Below are 19,927 nucleotides of genomic sequence, written 5' to 3'. Positions count from 1 at the left end.
TTCTGCTGACACTATGTTAAAAACTAATTGTAAAAATGTAATTACAGGAGCATAACATGTCAGATTTCTAGATTTAGACAGAAATTTTTCTCCTAGCATAACAAGTGTTATTAAGAAGAGAGTAATGATGCTCATTGCCGAAATCACCGAATTTCTGAGTCAATATCAGCACTTTCAGACTAGTAGTCTGTGATTACCTTTTCAAATCCCAAAGTATGAACTCCTTCAGATACCTTCCAACTAAAAGAAATATTCCCCTGTAACCATACATATGATCATTCTGCAATTTAAATAAGCTCAAAGCTAATGCCTTTAATTATTCCTTCACACCTTTCTAGTCCAGTTCCAATTTGCAAAGGGAAAAATCAGTATGAAATACATCAAATAATAACTTGAGTTAGTTTGTGCCCATCAATTTTGCTTGCATATTATGCCTCTTCCTCAGTCTTTTTCTCTCAACTTTATGACTGGCAGAATATGAAGATGACTGGCTTTCCCATGAGAAGATCCTTTAAGGTCAATCAACTGCCAGTGGATGTAGCAAGTTGCTTTAAAAATCTCCAATTGCAGGAGTGCTCTAGGACTGCAAAGTTTGTGATGTTAAAAATCAAGTGCTCGTCTAGTTTTGGTGTTTGCAAATGGGGTGGCACAATGGTACCTCATTGATCTGCAGAAGTTACAAGCATGCAAATTGATCATAAGTAATACAAAGATGTTACACAAACCTACATTTCACTTGGCAGCAGCTGAACCAAAAATAATCATTAGAATTCAGCAAACATGCTAAAATAGTCTGACAAATTCTGTAAATTAACATATTAGAGGTCACAGCTATCACAGCCAATGTCATAATCTTACTTCAGAATAGTACATTGTCCTGCTAAGACACCAATGGAAGGAAAAAAATATGTATGTTTTTAAATCCTCACCAACTGGGGATCCTGTTAACTACTTTTTAAGACCTCAGGAAATCAGTGTCCATGGGTCAGTAGAGTGAAAACTAAAATGTTCAGGAATGACTGCAAGGTGTAGAAGGTACGCTAAAACATTATTTGGAAGGAAAATAATGTGCTGCTTGCATAAAACTCAAACTAATCATTTTACAATAGCTTTTCAGTATATTTTCCCTACCTATATCCTTTGGTCATTTCTTTATATATAAAAGTACTGGTATTCAGCTACATATGTATATGAGTACCACTATTAAGAAGCTAGTGACAAATAATGCCTTTTTTATGTAAGAATTTTTTTCTCATCTGATCAGAGAGGAGGAATAATGCAAGACCATGAAGCCCCCAAAGAGGGAAAAGACATTTCAAATAATTTGCAGTTAAGCAAAATAACTTTTGCTGTCTGCAGTATCAGGATACAGCATTTCATGTGCTGAAAAAATCTAGAAAACATCAACTGTTTTGAGGAAAGCCCTTAGAAAAGAAGGGTGAAGTCTGTTGAATACATTTTCAACATAAACTGTTCATCCATTTCTATTTAGGATTTATTTCTTAGCACCCTGGTTTAGAAGGCTACAAGCCAATACTTGGTTGTAGTCCAACAACATCCCACATCCCCCAGGCAGATGATTTTACATTATAATAAATTAATATATTTTAAAACCAAAGCCACATATGAACCTAAAAAAAACATCTGCCAAATAAGGTGCCCCTACTCCTAGGGCAGTGTTTGGAGCCTTGCACAGAAAGGTAAAGGGAACACTAATTTTAAGGAATACACTTAAATTCAGGATTTTCTGGATTATCAGAACCTGGCACAACCCCAAATTTCTGAAAGCTGCTTCCTCAGAAAAATGGGCTCCACAGTACTGACAGCGGGAACAAAGCCTCATCTCCAGCCTGCGTAACGCAGTGTCCATCTGGACAGTGGCCACGGCAGCGAGTGGCGGGGGCCGGTGTGGGAGTGGGTCCAGCTCCAGGTCCCCACTCCAGTGAGCCGGTGGTAGCACACCTCAGCAGAAGAGGCGAGGCTCGGGCCAGCCAATCTGCCTCTCTGCAGTTGTATGGGCTACATACCATGACACCACAAGCTGCCAGGCTGCTGCCCGCAATGCTCTTCCCCAGCCGTGCGTGCCCAAGCCCTGCCACGCCTCTGCTCTGCGGATTTACCCTCGCTGTGGAGGGGCAGCAGGGGCTTTGTCCTAGAAAAGGACAAAAACCCTCTCAGACCTGTTGGACCTTTTGTTACCAGCTGTAAAAAATGAAAGTAAGGAAGCAAATGCAGACATCATGGAGCACTTCCACAGTTAGGATAAAAAGACATTAAATTTATACTGTGTCTTAAGACGAGCTCAGTGTCTAAATTCTTAACCTGCCTGGTGACCATGACATTCCCCAATCCAACAGTGTGCTGGGGACATATCTGCCACACAATCACAGCGCTGCTCCCTCTGACAGGGAGCACTGTTAGATTTGTCGTATGTGCAATAATTGGCTTTTGTTTGAGCTACTTGGACCAGAAAAAAAAAAAACCAACTTCTCCTGTGCTGACCCTGGGCGCCAGCCATATTGAAGAGTGAAGGGTTGTTGGCCTGCGGTGCCAACATACTCCACCTTCACGGGGAGGCCGTGCCCCTCACGCTCCAGCAATGCCAGACGGCGCTCGGATGAGGCGGGCTGGGTCTGGCAGGTGGCGGCACAGGAGGTAGTAAGTGAGAGCAGCACAGCATAACTGGCTGAAGTGAAGCACTAGAATAATATTCTCGCGTCCTCAAAACTGTAGGAGTGTTTTTGACTTTGACTGCTTCCAATACCTAACAAATATGAGATCATGGCTTCTGGCATAAAAAGGATGAGTTTGTTGCCATGCCAGTGAGACTGCCAGTGGTGGGAGGAGGTGTCACCTACCCTGTCCCAACAGGTAGTCCATTGACTTCAAATCAACATCAACTCCTCCTCCTAATGCTGCCCCAAAGTGCTTTGTATTCACCCAGTCAGCACCCATGCAAGCCAGTAGGTCCCCCAAAGGGATCCTTCATGGACCAAATCCCCCTTTCTTTTGAAGTGGGAAGGGCAGTGTGATATGCAACCTCCTCGTCTGGCTTTGTTTGCCATTTTAATTCTTTGAAGCAAATAACTCTTTGTTTTCAAAATGTGCTCCTTCTAAGGAACACAGACCTACAGAAGCAAAAGAGCAAAAATTGAAATGTGAGAGCAAGGCAGATGAGCTGACAAGCACTGGGCCCAAACAGCCAGAAAACTTCACTGTGTAATAAAAATCCATGAATAATTGATTTCACTTGCTGAAATGAAGATTCGTTTTTGAAAAGCTGGTTTTGGTACAAAAATGGAAATACACTGGACAGAAAAATCTTGCAGTGCAACATTTTAACAAAGTCAATCTCCAAAATGTGTACAAACACCCCATTTTTGAGTTCTAAATATTTCAACACCTGAATTTTTTTTTGCCAGAAAATGCTCATCTATGCCGGATAATTTAAAGGAGAGCAAGTTTGAAGCAGGGTTTTGCACTCTGGAGGATCTATCTATTCCATCAGTAACTGCGTCTGTGATTCATGGATGGGACTGCCAAAAGGTAGGATAAAGGGAATGGCTCTAAACTTCAGTGACACATATTGTTCTGTTGAATGCCCAAAACCAGAAGAGAGAGTATGTGCATGTGTGTAAACGTGTGTGTAAAAAATATCACAAATTCATATCATCATGCTGATATTGTGGGCTACCATTAGAAAATTGGATATATTTGAATGCACTGCAGTTATTGTGAGATTACAGTAGTGACCCATGCTTTATGAATCCTCCAGACCAATTTGGCCTTTCATCTGGCTAAACATTTGGCCAACACAGTTCTGAGATGCTGAGGACAAGGAACCTGGTCAGAAATGTGCAGGCACAGTAATAGCACAAAGAATGAGACATCCTGTTTGCATCAGGAAGAGCATCAGCCAATAAGGATTTTGGATGACTTCTATATACACCAACTGAATCAAATTAGGGGTCTGAATTGGGAGGGGGTTTCCATTCTGTTATTTGGTGTCTAAAGCAAAGAGAGAAAATAACATTGATTGAAAAAGCAAATTTCTTGCTGTTCTTTCGCAAAGAATTCTCCCACCAATGGAGTTTGGTCCAGGCACAAGTATGAACCACAAGTATGCCAATGAGAGTTAGCCGGAAAACCAATAAAGGGCCCACAGGAACTTGATCCAGAGAAATTTTAGGCTTTTGTCCTAAAAAATACTTGCAAATCAGAGGCTCGTTGCTGCTTTCATGGATTTGCTGCTGATTTGATCCATTTCCACTTGCAAGCCTTCATTGGTACTGGCTGGACTGACGTTTGCCTCTGAGATCAAGGTGCACGATCCTCTCCTCTCACAGCTCACTTGGGAACACTTAGCAGGAAAGCCTGAGGAATTGTTTTGCACTTTTAGGAAGTACTAAAGGAAAGAAAGGAAGGGTAAGGTAAATCATAGATAAGACCAATGAGATGCATCTGTTTTGGAGAATGAGTCAAATGCAAACAGAGGAGAAAAAAGGTTAAAGTCTGCAGAAATCAGAAAGCTGATGTGCAGCTACATTTCTAAAACTTTATGGTATCTGAATCCTTCTGCTGGTAAGTGTCGTGCATTATGGTCAACTTCTATGTTACCATGGAGAAAAAGAGAGACAGGGAGAGAATGGATGTAAAAAGACAATGATGAAGAACAACTTATCAAAAAAAACCAAAAAACAATAAACTTTGCTTTTCTTTGAAGGTGCAGTGAAATCACTCAAAACCAGCTCTTTACTTTTAATGGAAAATTGTCACTGAAGAGTATGTTTAAAGTAACACCACAGCAGAAAGGTACTTCTGAAGAAATTCCTTGCAGCTACGGAGCTATATAATTGTAGTTTTGGTCAAACTACACTTCTGTTCTGGGGAAATATGCTTAAAAAGTATACAATGATTTTCTGGGCTTTTCTTTTTTAAGAATTGTCAACTGAATTTATTTATTTCCTATGGAAGAAGGCACCAGGCATTTGTTGCTGATTATAAATACAATTTCTGCAAATGTTATCTTAGATCTGATAAGAAAAAGTGATATTCTTTCTGGATTGAGTATCACTTCAAATGGCAAAAGGCTCAAAAGGCATATTCTGCTCCTATTTTACTTCCACGCAGTGCAACAAAATTCTTATAATCTAGAATGCAAAATGAAAGTAAAAATCAATTTTGCACCGATATCTGTGTTAATTCTTCATTGAGTATGAAAAGAAAGTGAAATCAAAGTGCACCCTTTTTTTTATAAAATATGTATGATTCTGATTCAAAGCAGGCAAAGATGTGATGCAAAAGAAGGTTCTTGATCTAGAATGGAATCAAGCTTTATGGTGCAGTGAGGTCAGAAGCTTCATTACTTCCCAATGGGAATCATGTCTTCTCTTGTCAGCATATTTTCAAATTATAGAACCATAGAATCATTTTAGTTGGAAAAGACCTTTAAGATAATTGAGTCCAACCATTGCCATAACAAACCAAGTTCACTATTAAACCATGTCCCTAAATGCCACACCTACACATCTTTTAAATACCCACAGGGATGGTGACTCTATCTCTTCCCTGGGCAACTTATTCTGATGTTGAACATACTTTCAGTGAGAAGTTTTTCCTAATAATCAATCTAATCCTCCCCTTATGCAACTTGAGGCCATTTGCTCTTGTCCTATACATTGTTAGTTGGGAAAAGAGACCAAGCCCTACCTGTCTACAACCTCCTTTGAGGTATCTGTAGAGAGTGATAAGGTCTCCTCTGAGCCTCCTCTTCTCCAGGCTAAACAGCCCCAGCTCTCCCAGCCACTTCTCTAAGTGCTTTTTCTTTAGATTGTTCCCCAGTTCCCTTGCCCTTCTCTGGACACTCTCCAGTGCCTCAATGTCCTCTTTGTAGTGAGGGGCTCAAAACAGAGCACAGGATTCAAGGTGTGGCCTCACCAGTGCCTAGTGCTTGGGAACAATCACTGCCCTGGTCCTGCTGGCCATGCTATTGCTGACACAAATGTTGGCAAGTACTTGCATTTGCCTGAAATTCCGCACCAATTTTTTTTTCTATTTATAATATTGCATTTGGAATAATAACTATTTTACTGGGAAATAAGTCCCAAATAAGTTTGACTCGATCATTTTACTAAGGTTCAGCTAAGGAGTGTACATTGATTATCACGCCACACACTGGAGTTTATAGATCTGGTCTGGTATTTTTGATACACTACATTCATTGAGTGATGAAACCCTGCAATAAAGAGAAACTAATGGAAGCAATTAGGAAAGAACACCTGTCAGTAGAAGACTGCAACCCCTACATTGACCATAGGCAGAAATTGCTCCCAATTGTTATTCACAACAATGGAAGACCTCTGGACTGTGAATGCAGGCAATGATGGACTGCAATAAAATTTGCAAATGAGTTTTTACACTGTCCCATAAAATTCTATGACTTTGTCAATCTGTGTTGATACAGACCAACACATGGCTAAGCAATAAAAATGTAAGAAAGGTGCTGGTCACTATTTTTGGTGAAAAGTATCTTTGCACTTCTGAAGGATCTGTGACCAAATTTTCCGTTGTTCACAAAGAGGTCTGAGGATATTGTTTCTGTCCTAATCATTGGTAGAAATTTAGCCTTATGGAGCAGGCTAGGTCAGCTAGCATTCTCCATTCCACATCCACAATAACAGTTATTCGTCAGTCAGCCATAGCAGCAAAGCTGTAAGGAAAATGTCTTTCTGCACTGCATGGTTTAGCCAGCAGATGACACAGAACTGCTCATTTTACTAGAAATACATATAGACATAAACTATCCACAAAAGGATCCATTTTTGACTTAAAGAACTAGAGAGATTATTAAAAGAAGTTATTCATGTTATTCAACACATGCTTCTTTTGCAGTTCACAGTTGGACAATAAATATTTGACACACATTTTAATTACTCAGTTTTCCCTGTGAAAATAGGGAAGTGAAGAGGAGGGAAGGGGAGGAGATGCAGCAGCAGTATTAGAGAGTGAGGAAGAGGTGTGGGAGAAAAGAAAAAGAGATGCTAAGAGGAGTCTGTTTGCAGTGACATCCACAGATTCAGCATGCTGTGTGTGAACCACATGCATTTGCATGAGAACCATGAAAGACCTATGACCATCAGATCTTCATGTCCTTCAAATGACCATGGTGTCAGCAAGGAAGAGACTGGTAGGATTGACTCAAGATCTCCAGTAGAAACCTGAGAAGTCAATCAAACGGTACTTTTGCAATTCTTGTCACCAAAACATCCGAGAAAAATATTCTTCCTAGTTTATAATTGTGCGACAGTTTTTCAATTATTATTATTCTCCTGTAAAACATGTATATAGGAATTGTTTTAAATAGAACAGTCTGTTCCCTTTCCCCTGAATATTCTTCCCCTTACTGCTGTAGTGTAACTAAATGAGACTATTTCATGCCTCCAAAAAAGCCCAACCACAAATGAACATTTAATCAATAGACTTAATTTAATTCAATAATGATGAGCTGACTCTCTTCAGAGCCTAATTTTCTGTTCTCTACAACATAGTAGGACCAAATTTTTTTGTTACTGCAACTGTTTACATACAATGAGACACAAACCTGTACATAGAAATTGATTAATTAGAAAACTATTAAAGAACTATAAATTGTAAAATAATTATAATTAAAACAATGCTGATTTTGCTTGAGTAGAATCTTGCACCCATAATTTAAATGTGATTTTTCAGAAGGCAGATAGTTACTGCCACATTTCATTCTCTCTCCTCTTTATGTCATCTTCTCTTTTTTAATTTGATTTTTCAGGAAGCAGGTACAGAAAAGGGTTTCTGCAGACATGCTCACAGCCTCATATATTTCACAGAACCTTGCAGTTCAGAAGACTACTACTGGGAGTAGCTTTTGCTCACAATGTAGAACAGCATCAGAAAGAGGTAGCAAGACAGTTCTCTCTGTCTTATCTATTCTTTCTTAATAATTTGTTCAAATCCTAACAGTGATTTGTAGAAGAAACATACTCTTAATTCCAACCAGTCCAAAGTAAGCATATCTGGCTATACCTGTCTGGTAATTGTATAATTGTCACACGTAGAAATACATTTTACTGAATTAATCCAAAACTTTCACTCATATTGAAGAGGAAAACAAAAGGTTAATTGGAATAAAAGTTTTCAACAACAAAGAATTCAAACAACAGATTTACTGAATGTTCTGTAGTACAAATGAAGAAACTTTTTTGTGTTTCCTCTATAAGGCTTTTGGGTTTCCTCTGCCTTAGTCTTTATTTGTAGCAAGCCACGAAAGTGGTAAATAGTAGAAGGGAAATTAACATGTTCAGCTCCTTCTCCAAAATGGGGAAATTTGTCACACATTTTGTGAGATGAGACAAGCACACAAACAGTCAGCACTGCATCCATTCTACAGAGGTTCAGCCGCACACGGTCTGGAGAACAGACCTTAGCAGCACACAGAGTCAGCACTTGGGCAACAGGCACAAGTTGTAACAAGGAATGCTGAAAAGAGATACCAGGAAACAATGATTCACTGTGTAGGAAGTCAAACACTAGGACAAGTTAGCAGAGAAAATGTGAAAACTCCATCCCTGGAGATATTCAGACTTGCCCAGACACAGTGTCTGATGCAAATAGTCTTGTGTTGAGCAGGGCTTTAGATCAGATAGGTGGCCTAATTTTCTTCCTAAATAGCTCTATGACTTTATGACCCTGTAGAGTGACCTTGCAAGTTGCTGGAAAGGGGAAAGCCCTGCCCCCACACTTTCCATAAAGTTTCTTTTAAAAAGTCAGTAATATCTTGAGTCACTGTGAGACAAATGAAAATGATGTTTATAATGGAGCAATCTGCCTATAAGCTATGGTCAGGACCACAGATTTTGTTGTAGTTAGGAGGAAGATGAAGCCAAATTACCCACTGCTAATTCTTGAAATAAAACTAAGACTGAATAGGAATCAAGAAAAAAATACAAACCTCCCTCTTTTCCAGGAAGGGAGATCTATCACATGTCTCTGGACATGGAGCTCTATAATGAGACCATGGTGAGAACACGAGTCATGATTAATATCTCTGGGATTCATTTTTTTGTGAGAATAGTTCCCAATCCCAGATCATGGCAATGACATTTAATGATAAATTCACTAAATTGGACATTTTAACCATTTCTTGTCTTTCTATTTTTCTTTAGGGAAATTCTCATGAGCAAACAAATATGAAAAATAGATGGATGGATAAAAGACTGCATGGGTGCCAATACCTTAATATAACCTTAAAATGAAAAATAGCTATTGAAGTTATAGGTGGGTGTTTTACGTGGGCCACATGAGACAGAATTGTTCCTCCTGGGAATGTTTCCAGCATAAGCCTTACTCTGAGACATGCTTGCCTTCTTTGCAGCCTGGCTCTTTTCTCTGATAATGTGCTAATGAGGAGCACGGATGTGTCTGTTCACCTGGAGGTTGTTGAAGGTCATGTAAGAATTTCAATCTTCTCTCTTAGGTTTGTATCTTCCTTGGCTTAATCTAGGTTACAGCTGAACAACCAGGAATAGTTTCTTTTCAGCATCACAGGCTGGCAGCCTTATTCAAATTGAACAGTTCTTTGCTTTCAGCGTGATCTCCTAAAATGTGGAAACTCGGCTCGTTCTGCACAGGACAAGGTGTGAGGTTAGAGCTTGAGGTGGGACATCTGGCAAGCAAGTGTGGAACACTGCAGTACTCATGTAGAGTAAAATTGTGTAGAGTGAAATTACTTGTGATTTGCTTCATGCACAGAAGTCTTCCTGCATAAAATCTGCAAGAAAGGTCTCACCAGGTACTTGAGGAAACAACTAAAAGACTGAGTTTTTATTTTTGTCACATATGTGTTAGTATTTAGAAGCATATGGATTTAGCATGCTAACTGATGCAGAAATTATGGCTAAACTCTTTAGTATTTAAGACAACAGTATCAAACTTACATTTTAACTTTCCACTAATGAAAGGAAGTGGATCAAGTATGAGAAGGGGGAGAGAGAAAGGGACAGGGAATATGCAGAAAATCTGAACAAAAGAAATATTTCTTAAATAGGAAAAGATTTTACTAGTTCAAAAGAATAAAGAAATCTCGTAGTTGCACTGCATCTTCATAAGAGATGTATACCAGGAATCAGAATCAAAAATTGTTGGTTATAATAACTGTATGTTCAGTATAAGATATTCTTATGGAAGTAATGGAATTATTGAATCTGTCTGTATTTTGAGTTCAGTATATAAATTTATATGCAAAACATTCTTCCATTTAAATTTCATTGGTTCCTATACTGCATTTCTGAATTTATTCCTTATTCATAATAACCAAGAATTATGTCAAAAAACCTCACAATACTGAGACATCCCCCTAAGTTCCTGATTAGAAAGTATTTGCTAGGAATTGGATTAATCTCATCTGAGCATTAGCCATGTCTAATCAGTCACTCTAGTAATTGGAGAGGATCCAGGTTTTCCAGTGCATGTTTCATCTGGTCTCTAGGACAAGAACTTTAGAATGAGATGAACCCCACTAAAGTACAACTCACCCAATCTGCTTTTCTTAGGACAGACAGATTAGTAGTCATCAAGTTCTCTTCAGTGCCTTCAGAGAAAGTGTACACAATTATTTGTGATTCAGTGTCTGACTTTCAGGTGACTGAAGTATATGCATAGCTTAGTAAATATTCACCAAATGTTATTCCAAGAAAATCGCACAACTTACCAGCTGTGGTAAAACCAAGTTCTGTTTCCAGAGCAAAATTCATTATATCCTTAATATAAACCCATTAGCATAATAAATATGATACAACTGAGCAAAGTAACATTAAGAGAGAAATAAATTTTGCCAGGAATCACATCCAGCTTTTGCATTACTCTTTCAGTACCCTAATGCATGGAGCCCTTTCCAATATGTCTCCTGTCCCAGTTGCCACCTACTGCAATGACTGGCAGGCAGCAATGGCTCCATATGGCCTTTTCATTTCTTATTGTCATTTCTGGCATGTGTCACAATAATTTTTGGCCCACCAGAAAGGTGTGGCTGTGCTGGCATACAGCAGTAGGACAGGAAGAGCTCACTTTTGTGCATGTTGAAAAGGCCCCTCATTCTGGTCACAGTCACCCTGGGCATCTGTGATTGAGCAGGCTTTGTCAGAAGCCTTGGATCCCCTACTCTGGTGTCCTAGTCACTGTTTTGAAAAAAATAAAAGCAAATTATTAGCAGTAGCAGTTCCACTATATTATATTTTCATCCCCATAATAGCAAGATATAAATTATCAAAACCAAATTATTGCTCAGGTTTTAAAAATTGTTTGAAAAACTTAACACCCTTTTATTTCATTTAGTTTATGTATTTAGCTTGACCAGTAATAATTTTTAATATTTAGTAGAATAAAATTTATTTTTGTAGAGCATGGGAAGAATTTATTCCAGGCATTGACAAACAAAGAAATTTATACAGGGTATCCATGCACATGGCAAAATCTCAGTCTGCAGTTGGCCTAGTAAGAGAACTACTGCTGAGAAGTCAAGGTCATTTCCAGTGTGTTAATCTCAAAGCATCAGGACATGATCATGCTTTTAGTTTGGTAAATATGGAAAATCCACAGAGTTGTCTGGGTAATTAAAACATTGGATGCCCCACTGGTCATTCCTAACTCAGTTATCAGCAAGAATCTCACTAATCATAAGTCAGGGATGAGTCTGTGCCTGTGCTGTACATGTGGCTTTCTGCATATGTCTGCACATCATTTCACAGGAAACTATTTCACACTACACCAGCTTGGTGAGTAGCTGTTGTTCACACCCACCAAGAAATAAGTACATGTGAGAATAATACCTTTACAACTTTGAAATGTCCTTAGACAGACTTTTAATCTCCAGGCCATCAACCTGCTGTGAACTCTCCTCCTGACTTTTCACACTTACAGAGAACAGGAGTCAAGCAACACACCATAAGGCAATATGAAAAGACAGAAAAATTCTGAGAAGTGCAAAATTAAGTGCAAATAAAAATATGTCATCTTTTAAAAATATGTGGCTGTTTTATCTTATATTTACACATAAGCATGCATATACTGATATAAATTTGATTAGTAAATTAGATTGCAGTGCTCAAAATGCAAGATGATACTGATGTATTCTAACAATAGTCTTCAGTTCCATCTCCTTGGTGTCTGCTCCATATGTCATGGCTGGCACCAAAGCACCAGTAGTTAAAACACCTGTGTTTTCACAGATTTCCTACCAACGGTTAAGTTTAACCTCTGAAGGTCTTTTCCTTCAGTCTGCTACTATTATTTGTATATTGAATGAAATATATATCTCAGTAAGGATATAGCACAACAAAGTTCTTGACCTCAGGGTTTTTCAGCTCAAGGCCTTGATATGGTGCTAGTATAAACCTTGGTATCAACATTGATTGATCATTTTTAGAGACAAAAACAAAAGAAAAAATACAAGGCAATGCCTACTTACATGCATCATTCTAAAGAGAGAAAATGCAAAGATGAAGGGCATATCATGCTGAGCAGGAGAGTTAGTATTTAATGATAACAGATGATAACATTTGCAAATCTTGTGTTTTAATTTATCTTTTTCTGGTTTTGTTATTTGCTTGGTGAGAGGTCTACAGTCCATGATATAGAGGAACGGTCACTGGCAGGTGAAAAGCAATAATATGAGTTAAGGATGGATTTGAAAGGGGAGGGTCTTGATGGCTGGCACAGTGAAGGCAGAAGGTTGTTTGAAGGACGTGCAAAAAGCTCACACAAAGGATAATGGGAGGAGAAGGAGAAATTAAATAGAAGGCACACTAGTAACAGGAAACCAGAAAGAGGAGGAGAGAAGAATCCAACAATTTGAGCATGAAGAATCTTAGTCTTGTAAAAGACAAAGATTTCAGTTGAAAAGGAAGAAGCTCGAACAGTGCTTTAAGGCCTTCAAAAATTGGAATAAAGGGAAAAGGAAATGGGGAGCAGAATATTCTGTAGATAAAACAGGAGTGACCACAGTATCAATAGGTGAAAAAATATGAGGCAATGTATTTTAGCAAGAGAATTACTGAAATAATCAATTGAAGAATTAGGTAGCTAAATTTCAAGGAAATTATTTGTGGGAAGTGAGTAGGCATGTATGGCATGTCAGGTTAGCTTAAAACCTGAATTTCTGTCTGCAATGGCAGGGGTCTACAAAACTTATTTTCTTAGGAGGGAGAGTTCTCTGTTCCTTAGTTTGCTGCAAGGGAGCTAATCCTTGACCCTAAGACCCTTGATTCTTAATATAATTTGGATTCACAAAACCTGAGGGATAACTTTAATCCCTTTAACACATTAACATTCAGTTTGCTAGCTGAATGGGTTTTTTTTAAGTTTATTTACACAAGACAGCAGAAAGTTGAAAATATGATTACCAACCAAGAGCAGTCAGGTATAAGAGCAGCAGTTTTGCACACACTGCTAAATGCCCCAGATTCTTCAGATTTCTCATTTCCTTTTCCTCTCAAACTGCATCATAACACAAGCTGCATCATGAACAAGCCTGTGTCCCTAGATTTAGCAGATGTATAATACTTTCTAAATTACTCAGTTAACCCAACATTCTGTCTAAAATAGTTCTCGCTCTTCCTTGCCACCATTGCCACCTGAATCATCCTGGTCTGGACAGCAGGGGAAGTGAACAGAACATCTCTCTGCACACAGTGCACAGATGGGACAGCCCATCCAATTTAAAGAAGTCAAAATGGCAGCTGTTTCCACTGGACTTTAGATATTTTCCAAGCATGCCGCTTGGTAGGACAGTTTCGGTTTACTTTAAACAACTCACAAAAATTCCACTCTACAATTGCCTGCAACAAAATGTCACCTCCCTGTAAAGAACGATTAAGACAGGCAACACTGAACTTCACAAACAGGCTGTCTGACAATCTTGCTCCGTCAATACATGCTAGGGAATCATCATCCAAACAAACTAGACAAGCTGTCTCTTTTGACATCTGCTCCTGTTTCAGTACATGAATTATACTCTTGGGTTATCCCATTTTCAGCTGCTTCCGTGCTGGTGCCATCTCACAACTTACCTATTCCAACAATTTGTCCATCTTTTTAACTGTATGCATAAAGGAATAAATAGTATAGAAAGAATACCCAGAGACATATCACTGGTATTTTCCGGGATGACAACTATATAAAATGGAAGCATAGAGGGCTATGGGTTGACATGGAATTCTTAAAAATTCTGTATACGTCATTAAGAAAAAAATTAAGTAGTCAGTGCTAATAGTCTGTAAATATGTGAAACAGTGAGATTATTCTGTTTATTGACATTGCACTAGTTATGAAAACCTCTGCCCTCCTTTTGGTACCTTTTTTAACTAAATAGTAAGGATTCTGATCAAGGACAGTATCTCTCTGTCCCCTTGAGCAGTTCCAGGGAATGATATTTCAATCTCATGTTGACTTTTAGGTTCTTTTAAGGCCCTTGTTATTTACCTTCATTCATGACATAGACAAAGGAATCACTCTCAGCAGATTTCCAGATGACAACAGCCTGAGTGGTGCAATTGCAGCACCTGAACAATAAGGTGGACAAGCTTGAGAAGTGGGCCCATGGGAATCTCATGCAGTTTAAAAAGACCAAGTCAAGGTGCTGCACCTGGGTCAGGACAACCCCCAGTATCAATCCAGGCTGGGGGGTAAACTGATCAAGATCAGTCCTTCTGAGAAGGACTTGGGGATGCTGATGGTGGGAGCCTGGACATGAGCCAGCAATCACAGGATCACAGAATCAATTAGGTTGGATTAAACCTCTGAGGTCATGGAATCCAGCCTATGATCAAATACCACCAAGTCAGCTAGACCTTGGCACAGAGTACCACATCCAGTTTTTCCTTAAGTCAGGTGACTCCACCATTTCCCTGGGCAGTTCATTCCAATGTCTAACCACCCTTCTGTGAGGAAGTTCCTCCTGAGGTCCAACCTAAGCCTCCTCTGGCACAGCTTAAGACTGTATACTCTTGTTCTATCATTAGCTGACTGTGAGAAGAGGTCAGCCCCCACCTGGGTAGAGCCTGCTTTCAGGGAATTGTAGAGAGCGATAAGGTCTTCCCTGAGCCTCCTTTTCTTCAAGGTAAACACTTCCAGCTGCCTCAGCCATTCCTTACTGGACTTGTGCTCCAGACCTTTTACCAGCTTCATTGACATTCTCTGGACCCATTCCAAGACTTCATTGTCCTTCTTGTAAGGAGGGGCCCAGAGTTGAATGCAGGATTCACCATACAGCCTCACCAGTGCTGAGTACAGGGAAAGAATCACTTCCCTGGTCCTGCTCGTTGCACTGTTCCAGGATGCCATTGGCCTTCTTGGCCAGCTGTGCACATCCTGGCTCATGTTCAGTCAGCTGTTGACCTGCCTCCCCAGCTCCTTTTCTACCAAGACAATTTCCAGCCACTTTTCCCGTAGCGCTGCAGGGGGTTGTAGTGGCCAAAGTGCAGGACCTGTCACTTGTTAAACCTCATGCCATTGTCTCAAACAGGACCCTCTGCAGAGATCTCCTATCCTTAAGCAGATCAATCCTCCCACCCAAATTGGAGTCATCTCCACATTTGCTAATGGTAGACTCAATCCCCTCACACAGATCGCCAAAAGACATTAAAGTGAACTAGGCCCAAAACTGATTCCTAGGGCACACCAGTAATGACTGGATGCCAGCTGGATGCAGCACCATTCACCGCCACTCTCTGGGCCTGGCCATCCAACCAATTCTTAATCCAGCAAAGAGAGCACATGTCCAAGCTGGGGCCTGCCAGCTTTTCCAGGAAAATGCCATGGAAAATGGTGACAAAAGCTTTGCTGAAGTCCAGGTACACAACACCCACAGCCTCTGCCTCATCCACCAGGCAGGTTACCACGTCATAAAAAGAGGTCAGGTTGGTCAAGCAGGACCTGCCTTTCTTAAACTCATGCTGGCTGGACCTGACCCTTTGATTGTCCTGTATGTGCCATGTGATTGCACTCAAGATGATCTGTTCCATAACTTTGTGGGGCACCAAGGTCATGCTGACAGGCCTGTAGCTCCCCAAATCTGCCTTCCAGCCCTGCTTGTGGATGGGCATCACACTGGCCAACCTCTAGCTGTCTGGGAGCTCCCCAGTTAGCCAGGATTGATGATAAATGATGGACAGCGGCTTAGTGAGGTCTTCCACCAGCTCCCTCATCACACTAGGATTTATCTTATCCCATCCTATCCCATAGACTTGTGAGCATCTAAATGGCTCAGCAGGTCACTAAATGCTTCCTTCTGGATTATGGGAGCTCCAGTCTGCCACCTGTCCCTATCTACCAGCTTGGGAGGCCTGAGGATAAGCAGTCTTGCTATTGAAGAGGCAAAGAAAGTGTCAAGTACCTCAGTGTTTTCTTCATCTTTGGTGACTATATTCTCCCCTTACGTCCAGTAAAGAATGGAGCTTTTCCTTTTGCTCTTAATGTATTTATAAAAACACTTCTCATTATCCTTTACAGAAGTGTCCAGATTCTGTTCTAATTGAGATTTGCCTTTCTAGCATTCTTTCCTCATGACCTAATGACAGCCTTAAACACTTCCTGAGTCACCTACCCCTTTTTCCAAATGTGATATACTTTTTTTTGCCCCTCAGTCCCTGCAAAACTCCCTGCTCAGTCAGGATGATCTCCTTCCTCAACAGTTCATCTTTCCACACAGTGGGATGACCTGTTCCTGAGTCATCAAGATCTCTTGCTTAAAGTATATCCAGCCCTCCTGGGCCCCTCTGGTTTTAAGGGCTGATTCCCAAGGGACAGTCCGAATAGGTGTCCTGAATAGGCCCATGTCCATCCTCCAGAAGTCCAGTCCAATGTGCTCTTGCAGCCCAGAAAGCCAAGCAGTCCTGGGCTCTACCAAAGGCAGCATGGCCAGCAGGTTGGTGATTCTGTCCCTCTGGTCCCACCTGCAGTGGTCCCCCCCAGCTCTGGGGTCCTCAGCCTGGGAAGGACATTGACCTTTTGGAGCAAATCCAGAGGTGGGCCAAGATGACCAGAGGCATGGTGTAAGTCTCCTGTGAGAAAAGACTGAGAGAACTGAGAATGTTCACCCTGGAAAAGAGAAGACTTCAGGGTGAACAGAAAGATTCCATATCAAATTGCACAGGGGGCAGTTTTGCGTACTAAGTAAAATTTTTTGGGAGTAGAGTGATAGTTTTTCTTAGGGCATGGTTTGGCACAAAAAGATGGAGAATCTGTACATGATGCAGATGAAAAAAAGTTTAGAGATTCCTTTAAATTTTTATTCATATAGATGTACAAGCTACAAAGCGGTAACAGTTTCTCCCTTATTTAAGAATTGTTGGGGGATAGAATATAAGCAAATAAAGGTAGTATAGAAAGTAATCTTACCCCCTCAAGAGTTGCAGCTGGGTTAATTATTAAGGATTAGGAGCAGGCCTGACTTTAACAGGCCACAGCTGTAGCCAATAAGAAGAGTGTTATAAAAGAGTGGATTGGTTGGTTGAGGGGACTGGAGTCAGTTGACTGTTGTGAGAAGAAGGAGGGGGCAGTGCCTGGAGGAGCTGCCTACGAGAAACATCAGGGGGGTACAAAATTCTTGCACTAAGGAAACAGCAACATGGAACCTTTGCAATATAATGACAGCAAAGAATGACCAGGATTACTGATCCACAGCTAAGTGAGTTCTGCAGGGCTACTTAGCTTGCTGGACAACTGAAAGATCAGGTCTGGAAGCTAAAGTTAGCAGCATCCAAAATTAAAAGCTTATTTTTTCAGCACAATACAACGTGCCTCACAAAAGGCACTGACAAGTGAAGTTACCTGTAGCAACTGAATGACCCAGCAAGCAGGGCTATTAATAAAAATTACTTTTGACTGGTATCTAAAAGGTCCTTTGTCATTTTTACAAATATTTCTGAATTTGAAGTTAAATGATAAACAAAGGTAGTAGATTGGTGAGTTTCCATTTTAACATACCTTAAATTTTCCAAGGGGAAAATGTTCCATATGTAAAATTGCAAGCAGCAATCCTCATTAATGACCCAGCCAGAATGTCTTACCAAGAGTGCTCACTATGCAGCAAAAAAAATTTCTTCACATTTAATGACACTCAAAGAGATGGCTGATAAGTTACTTTCATTTTTCACTCAGCTTTCTTATTCTGAGGCACTAAAGTTTGGGAAACACTGAGAGCTGGAAAAAACTTCTTTTGTGCTTTTCAGGAGGTAGTTTGTCTTTTTTCTTATTTTCATTGAAGTAGCGCTGCAGGAGCTAAAATACTACAAATATATTTTGGCCATGAAGCATGCATGGCTGAATTAAGAGCTTGGGAGATGCTTTTCAAAGCAAATCCAATGAGAACCAATATTGGTCTATTATTTTTCAACTCTCTTTACAATGAAATAAAATCTATGTAGCAAAACTACTTTCATTTACATACACTTTACTCTCATAGTCATCACAGACCTGGAGGTGAAAATTAAGTTACAGCAAATATTTCTGCTTTAGTATCTGTAAATTAATGCAAATATAACTAATTCTGCAGCAAAAAATTTCGACAGGCTGCACGGTATTATGGAGAAGTAAAAATGGAAAGCATATCCAATGTACTCACTGAAATTTTAAGCCCCTGTGATGAGACTTTTTAATTTATAGCAACCAATTTTTTAGGATATTTTTTCCTTGCTTGGATAATCAAAGAATTTTTATACTAAGAGTATGGGTATACTGCCAGATTTTAATTGTAAAAAATGACTGGATGAATGGTGGTCTTTATTCTCCAAGAAGTGATACAAGTTAGATAAGAGAAGATGTGACTGGTTTGGTGGATGAAAAAGACAAACGCTAGAGTTAAATGAAAAATTGTGCAAAATACTGTCAGTTTTCTGGAAAAAAAAATGAATATTGACAATGTTTATTTTCCTGTTTCTAGCTTTTTCTTTCATCTCAACAAACTTCAACAAGCAAGATCTACCACTGCCTAGAGCTCATTGCCCAACCACTGAGAAAAGGGAGCATTAAGCCTGGAAAGTGTAGCAGAGCAGGCAAACAATCCCCAAATCCCTTCTGCTGAATCCCCAAAACCCAATAATCTCCACAGAGCATAAATGAGAGATTCAGTGGGCTCTGACTGAAGAATCACAAAAGAAACATCCTCTAAAAGTGGCCAAAGATTCCTACAAAAAAGGATTATTTAGTAGTGTAGTAGGAAATATTCTTAAGGGTAACAAAGATTTGAGTACCACACTGTGTAGAGGAAAGGTTCAAAGTCACAGGTGGACGTGGCTTAGTCCAAAACCAAAGATGTGAATTCAAGTCCACCTGCATGAGTTGGCATTACCATAAGTTTTGCCCCAATTCTCAAGATGCACAACCCCTGAAAAAGTCTGAACTGCCCTGTAACTAAGAGAAGTGCCATGATCTTCTTAATCAACAGGAAAGGGTCTTGGTGTTTCTGATATGAAGTAACAATACAGGTAATAATCTTAAATCTGAATGTTATTAGCCTCTCCATTTAATATTAAACTGTTAAAAAGTGAAGTGCTGCATTGATTTTTTTCATTGTCTGTCTAATTTCTTGATTATTTCCCCCTTGTAGATGGGGAGATTGGGCCAAACAGAACAGTAAAAGTAGAGATCACCTGTATAGAATCAAATTTCCAAAGTAAATCACCCGTAGGGAGTAGAATACCAATACTCCCTTCTTCATTTTCTTAGTACTAAGAGATTTGTATTATTACAATTACAGAGCAGGACCAATTAATGGAATTAGACTGGAACAAACCGCACAGATAAAACACTCATTTGGTTTGGGTGTTTTTCCTTTTCTACAAGACAGTTAATAAGCTGAGTATTCTTCATGCTCCTTTCTTATTATTTTTCCTCTGCAATG

The 19,927-nt window shown here is 39.8% G+C and overlaps 1 pseudogene; it reads right to left on the bottom strand.

The window, feature by feature from the left end:
* Positions 1–5,495: 5,495 nt before the first annotated feature.
* Positions 5,496–16,073, bottom strand: LOC115948076 (annotated as a pseudogene).
* Positions 16,074–19,927: the final 3,854 nt, after the last annotated feature.

This window comes from Geospiza fortis, unplaced genomic scaffold, assembly GCF_000277835.1.
Source record: "Geospiza fortis unplaced genomic scaffold, GeoFor_1.0 scaffold121, whole genome shotgun sequence".
In the NCBI taxonomy this organism is placed as follows: domain Eukaryota; kingdom Metazoa; phylum Chordata; class Aves; order Passeriformes; family Thraupidae; genus Geospiza; species Geospiza fortis.
Note: the sequence above shows the minus strand (reverse complement) of the source record. Positions and strands in the feature narration are given on the sequence as shown.